This window comes from Diabrotica virgifera, chromosome 5 (assembly GCF_917563875.1).
Source record: "Diabrotica virgifera virgifera chromosome 5, PGI_DIABVI_V3a".
Taxonomy (NCBI): domain Eukaryota; kingdom Metazoa; phylum Arthropoda; class Insecta; order Coleoptera; family Chrysomelidae; genus Diabrotica; species Diabrotica virgifera.
In genome coordinates, this window is record NC_065447.1 from 108,584,857 (window position 1) to 108,592,467 (window position 7,611).

Sequence of the window (7,611 nt, forward strand, 5' to 3'; positions counted from 1 at the left end):
TTGCCGGTTATTAGGGCACTCATCACTGTACATCCTTGCTGATGTGACAATACCTCCTATCTGTTTTTTCATGAGTTTTGTATGAGAGATGGAAAAACATGTTTTAAGGTCACCTCCTGTGTTCATATGTAAGTTTTGACTTGTTTTGTAGTTTATATAGTTTAATTTACTACAAAACAAGTCAAAAAATATCATATGAAAACAGGAGGTGACCCTAAGACAAGTTTTTAGTCTCTCTTACAAAACTCATGAAAAAAAAAACAGATAGGATGTATTATTACATCACTGACGATATGTGGCCATACCAAATAATACATCCTTGATAAATATAAACATTTTTATTGAAGAAAATCTTTTCATACATTTTTTTAATGCAATTTACTGATATTCCTAAATATTTCAAAAAAATGTGTCACATTTGCTTTGTAAACCTTTCTTTTGCCTTTCGTAGCCACATATTCCGTTTCCTTCCTGGTTTTTTGTAGACCACTTCTCTCAGCTGATTCTAAAAAAAAATAAAATAAATGGTAATTTTTCTATCCTTTACAATTAACAATCAGAAGAAATATTATTTACAGATAATGATATGCATAATAATAATAGGTTTGTTCTAGCATCAGTTTCAAACAGTTTGAAACCATCAGCGAATAGTGGACCAGCGCGAGTAGAGGGGATCGCACTGGTGACTGTATTATGTTCTTTTACTGACCAACTGTTTGCTGACGGTTTTTGACTAGTTTGACTGTTTGCTAGAATAAACCTAATAATAATGAATATTTTGTATTTTGACAATGACATCTGATGTGGAAGTCAAAACATTAATAAAATTATTTTTTCAAGTTAACTTCCACATGCGCGTCTTAAAATTGTACTTTTAATACTTATATCATAAATAACTATTAAAACTATCTTAAGAGGAAACAGTATCGATCAACAGGTAGCGAAAATGTGTTCCAAGATTGCGGCTGTAATTTTGAATATTTTTTCTAGATATTTGGCACACATATTCTTAATATAATAAAGAATGGCGGTACAGAGCCCAATTTGAAAAATATATTAATATGTGGAAATTACTCTGTAATTAAATACAATATAAAAAAAACGAGCTTGTACCGCATTAAGAAGAACAAAAAAATACACTTTCTTCAAATACAACTTTTTTATCCGATTTTGTGTTATTTTGGAACTACTAAAATTTTTTATTTCATTAGTAGTTCCAAAATTACACAAAATCTAGGCATCGGATAAAAAAGTTTATTTGAAGAAAGTGTATTTTTTTGTTCTTCTTAATGGCGGTACAGGCTCGTTTTTTAAATATTGTATAATTACAGAGTAATTTCCACGTATTAATATATTTTTCAAATTGGGCTCTGTACCGCCATTCTTTATTATTTTACGAATATATGTGCCAAATACCTCGAAAAAATATTCAAAATTACAGTGGCAATCTTGGAACACGTTTTGGCTACCTGTTGATCGCTACTGTATTAACTTAAAACATTGTAATTTGCTAAACCAGTATATTTTACTCTACTACTACTCTACTAGTTACCTCATTTTCCACTGTTTCTAAAGACTTGTTTACATGGGTAGAGTTTTGAGGAGAGTAGAGTAGAGGTAGTACTCTACCAAAAATGGCTTGATACCATTCACATGAGGATAGTACAAGTATAGTACTGATGCTAGTGTAGTGAAACCGATTTTTGTATTTTTAAACACTCTTGATTATAAGTGCACCTTAAATTCTTAATTTTTTGCTTAAGCTCGTTTACTCCAAAGCCCCCTTTGCCATTCTTTCGACGATTTCATCCTCCGCAGCTTGCTGCAAACTTTTATTTCTGTAGTATACACTACCTAAATTCCATAAACACTGGTATTCGCCGTATTATAGCTCTACAAGTTTTAAAGTTTCATCTTCGGTGAACTTCATTTTCACTATTTACACAAAACACAATTCCAGCCAGAATGACAGCGCCCCCATGTACTCTCCTACCTACTCTATTCTGCCATAATTGAGCGTGTTCCATGGGTAGTGTGCAGCCGAGTAGACATTTTGGCAGTAGTGGTGGTCATAGAGTAGTTACTTTGCCATAGGTTGCTAGTCACTCTACTTTAACTCCAACTATACACTCTACCAGCTATTCTACTGTGCTGAGCATTTTTACAGGTAGAGTTACTCTACTCTATCAAGTACTTGCATCATTACTCTACCCGTGTAAACAAGTCTTAAATCTACTGAATGAAAATCTACTTAATCTTAATCTACTCTTAATGAAAAATGTCTAAAATCATTTACCCACCTAGTATTATTGTAGAATTTGAGACAGTCCAGTGCCTTATAAATAATTTCAATATGAATATTTTCCTTTAATTCTCCTTTGATACCACTCCATTTTAGATTTTGGGGAACTTATTTCATTGTGTTTATAGCCCATATTTATTGAAGGAACCCAATCTGGAGATTGTTATTATCGATTAAGTCGGCTGGTTTTCCTATTTTCCTATAAGATTAAAATGTTAACATCTTCAAAAATCGTTACTGTTGTAATTGTAACTTACCAGATATAAAATGATTACAGCAGACAGGACAGGAAAATTTTCATTTCGCTAGTAAAACCTGTACATTGTATTGCATTTAACCATTGTTGTCTCTCAGATACCTTATTTAGTTCAGTTTAAAAGTGATCTTGACTTTATCACAATTACTTTGCATTTCACACTTCAAAACACAACACCAATGAAGCATATTATCTTTCTAAATTAATACTTCCAGAGAAAATGTTAAATTAATCTTTGTACAACACAAAATTACAAAGAAATACAACTAAAATTATCTAAAACTCATGAAGAACAGATAGAATAAGATTTATCTTTTACACCCAGTAGCCATATTGAGAATAGTATATTACCTTATACCTACATAATATTATTAATTATTATGAATCAGTAGAAACGATTATTTATATTTAAATTTGGTAAATGTAACTCCGCACGACCACGCAACTCGAAACACAAGTACGCAAACACGGTTGCGTGAAGCGTGGCTCGCAATCGTGAAATTTACGAGACTTGCTCGACTTGTAGATTCTTGTTTTCCAGTGCCCTTTCATTAGACAAATTTTGTAAAATTTCGATTTTTTAATTTTCGATATTCAATTACGCCCTCTAGCGGTGGACCTACAATTATGAAAATAATTTACAGGCTTTTCTAGGGGCAACTTTTGTTATAATTTTTTTTTCCCAAAGCTGTAGTATAAACGGTTCCTGAGATATGGCCGAGCGCCATTCTTATTGGGACACCCGGTACATAATAAACAATAACAAACGATTGATTAACCGATGTGATTACAATGTCAGTAAAACTAAGGTTATTGAGTTCAAGAGTTTACATTATAAATTATTTATATTTTTGTAAGATTCTTCTGTTTAATAATTATTGAGGGTTAAGAACCTTAATCCAGATTGCTTAAGACAAGAGTTGGAACAACTTAGTTGGAACAAACCAGATATCTTGTTTACTGTTGCAATTTATTAAGTATAAACCACGGCATTTGGCTCAAAATAAATCGATCCTTAAATACAGGACCTATACTAAATTTACAATTAAGGTGCAGTAGAAATAAACAAACCAAGACACGTTAAATGCTACTAGGAGCACTCCCTAATTATAATTTACAATGTATAAACTTTGGGAATCATGATTTGGGATTTACAATGAATATACATTGTAAATTATGATTCGCTTTTTATTGTAAATTATGACTCGATTTTTAGTAGCATTTAACGTGTTTTCGTTTGTTTATTTCTACTGCATCTTAATTGTAAATATAGTACAGAGACTTACAACTTTTGGCATTGTGTTCAGGACGATATCATGAAAAAATGCAATCATAGAAAAATGGGTGGAAATGCATAATTGAATTATAAAGTGCATGAACATGTCAAAATAAAAGTGTATTAAAGACCAGATTTTGTCACTCGGGGGGTTTTTGTGCTCTCTAAAGACGAATAGACCATCAGAACTAACCACCGGAGCACCTGGTGCTCAATTTCACTGCTATGGCACGTCATCTGAAGTTTCGGGGGTTTTCGGTACTAAATTGATGCAAACAGGTTACTCAGCGGTTTTTGGGATCGTTTACCATAATTTGCCATCAGAACCGACCTCCAGGTGCACCTGGTGCCCAAAAGCCCTCTAAACTTCAGAAGATAACATGTCTTAGCAGTGATCTTCGGTAGCAGGTGGTCCGGGGATCAGTTCTGATGGCATATTCGTATTCAGTGACACCTAAAACCGTCGAGTAATCTATTTGCATGCATTCAAGGCCGAAAACATTCGAAACCCCTGAAGATGACCTGCCGTAGCAGTGACACTTTGCACCAGATATTCCGGGGCTCGGTTTTGATGGCGTATTCGTATTCAGCGATTTCAAAAACCTCCAAGTAATCTATTTGTAATAATTTAGTACCGATAACCATCGAACCTCAAACCTCGTCGAACCTAGATGACGTACCTTAGCAGTGGCCCTGAGCATCAGGGACTCCAGAGGTCGGTTCTGATGGCCTAGTCGTGCTCAGCGACCTCAAAACTTCCCGAACAACAGAATATGACCTTTAACCCTTAAACGCCCAATGGTGGCTAAAAATGTCCACCTAATGCGTATTCCCCAGTGACATATTTATTACGTGTTTAAAAATTTTTCAAAAATTATTTATTGATAAAAAGACAGACTTTTATCGAATGTTAAATTCGTTCTACCGATATTTTTGAAAATATCTTGAGTTAAATATGGGTGGGCATAAAAAGTACACCCTTGGTAAAACTTGTTACTAAAGGTTTATATATAATTTCTCGTTGGTAGGAACATAATCCATATAATTATCGAAGTATAATTACATAATCGACATAATTATCCGCCAATGACGGCAGGTGTAATTTCCTCACCAAAATAATCTTTTTTGCACGATTGATCATTTTTGACTGTTTACCATGACAGATTTTACGTCAGTAGGTGACATTTACTAGCAACTCGACGGTAAGTAATCCAACTCGACGGTAAGTACTTCAACTCGACGGTAAGTAATTCGCTTACCGTCGAGTTAAAAAATCTCTTAATTTTAATTTATTTTTTGAAAGAATAAAGAAAACTAACGAATTATTTTTTAATATTGAAACTTATGGTACAATTTGTTAAATTATTTAATGAAATCCCACTTGTTTGGGCTGTGGTTTCACTTCTAACAGAAACTCCTGCAGAATCGCATACATTAGAAGTATTACTAGTATTGCACAATATTTTTTCGGCAAAATCTATTTTGTTTTGAAGAGAATCTTCTACAAAGCTTTCTGCCACTGTCGATGAACGCCAACCCCCATGACGCTTTAATCCGAGGACATCAACACTTTATTAGCCAAAAGCGTTGCTCATATCCTCCTGAACGAATGGCCAGTATAGTTCTCGAGATTAGGCAAATTTAAGAATTTGGCAACTTGAGAAGGTCAGCCCCCGATTGTCCCTTTCCCTATTACTTGAGCACAACATTTTCCTTTGGCGTATCTTAAGAACAAATGATTTGATTTTATTTGTAATGGACGAAGTTTTATATACTTTTGCAGAATTTCTAAATATGGAATTTTATCGTCTGGTTTATTAACGACTGTAAAAGTACGCTGGATGTTCGTTTTTGTATTGGGTACTTTTACAATCATTAAACCATCGGTTTGTTGGATGTCATTCATAGTAATATTATATAATTCTTCTCTTCTACATGCACCAGATATTCCCAATATTATTGCGACCTACAAATTATGAAAAAATCTTCATTAGAGTATTTCTTTTACCTAAACTAGCTTATATTACCTTGTGAACTAGAAATTCTTCATCCGGTGCTTCCATCAGAAATTTTTTAAATTGCTCCCGTGTAAAAATGCTCGCTTTCTTAGGCCTATAGCCAACATTTTTTCTCTTCAAATACGCGATCAAAGTTGAAAACTTGGAAATATCAATGCCATCATAAAGAAAAACGGTGGATTTAATCATTGAATATTCTGCCCAGAGGCTTCCAGGAGCTTTCAACTGCATATGTCTTTGAACGGAATATGCCAATAGAGTCTTTTCTTCGATTCTTAAATTCTTGCCTTCGCACCATTTTTTAAAACTTTGGTAGATATTTTGATAACGGATTTTGGATTCTTCGGGTATAATTGCGGAACACCCTTCTTCCCAAGCCCGTTCAATTTCTTCAAATTCACTTTCGCTCATATTTTAATTTATAATAATCAAAATTGTACTTAAAATTATTGACAACTAAATAAAAACTCAATTCTCCATTGTTGTTATGCACCCTAGTTACTACCTAACAACGAAAGGATCTATCTTGATAAAATGAATGAAACTAGTCAATATGACGAAAATGTTTAATTTTATAATTTATAATGGTATCAATCGTGCAAAAAACGTTATAAGCATGTCGAACGTTAAGGGTAACCGATCTCAGACAATAATTGGAGTCGTCGCCCCGCTCCTCCTCCAAACAATTGTCTTCGATCGGTATAAAACCCTTACCGTTCTCCATACTTAATATACTATTGCCTGCGTTTATAAGGGTATGTCATAATCCCACAGATATTTTCCTCACCAAGACCAAAATGGTTATGTCAGTTATTTCAGGTAGCTTTTACTAAAAGGCATTCAATTGAATTATTTATCTACTATTAAATTACAGTAGGTACCTATAATTATAATAATTAATTAATTAATAATTATAGTATTTTATTTTTAGTCACAATTGGAATTTTGACAAAAATGGCATGTTTAATAGAAAGTGATCGCGGTAAACCTTACGCGGTATTGGTACATATATGAAAATTTTATTTTTTATAAAGTGAAAATTTTAAAAAGTGAAGAAGTGTTCTGGATGATAAAACAACTTGTAGTGCGAAATTTTTTACTATTGGTGCAACTTTTACAATATCTAGAAGTAGCCGACAACATAATCATGAACCAGATTGTCAGAAGTTAGATCGAAAAATTGTTTCTAACTATTGTAAACGTAAAGCAGAAGAGAATTGAAAAACCAGCAAAAATTATACGCCAAGCACTTGCAGCTAATTTGTCTGAAATAATTACTACGATTGTTGTCAATTACATAAGAAAAAATATATAATTATCGACGAAAAATGATGCCTGGTCGACTTCCTTCCAATATTGATGAGGTTCAAGAATTTGTGATGGGGTCTGCTCAAAAAACAAACAAGAGGAAAAATTTTCTCTTTATAAACTGTGTCAAAAGTAGGATAATTGTATTTAGTTGTGAAACAAATATAAGACTTTTAGCCACATTGAATTTTATTATATGGATGGCACATTGCAATTATTCATTATTCATGGGCCAATTAACCCTAGAATAGGGGACCGTTTTTGGCAAACGTAAATACGGGACTATCGTAAATTTTACTGCTCCATAGAAAAAAGCCTATATTTTTTACTTTGAATTTTTTATTCAGTTTATAGAAAACAATTAAGATTCTTAGAATAAAAATAAAAGCATAAAATTATGAAACAAACATAATTTGGGTATTTTTAGGAACATATTGTACAAATATCCCCT

General features: G+C 33.0%; 1 long non-coding RNA gene across 1 annotated transcript; it reads right to left on the reverse strand.

Annotated features, from left to right (window-relative positions):
- Nucleotides 1-359: 359 nt before the first annotated feature.
- LOC114341365 (uncharacterized) lies at nt 360-2,890 on the reverse strand. Its single transcript, XR_007698281.1, has 3 exons — nt 2,560-2,890; nt 2,301-2,501; nt 360-505 (listed from the first exon to the last, which is right to left on the reverse strand). It is a non-coding gene; the product is annotated as an uncharacterized LOC114341365 (long non-coding RNA).
- Nucleotides 2,891-7,611: the final 4,721 nt, after the last annotated feature.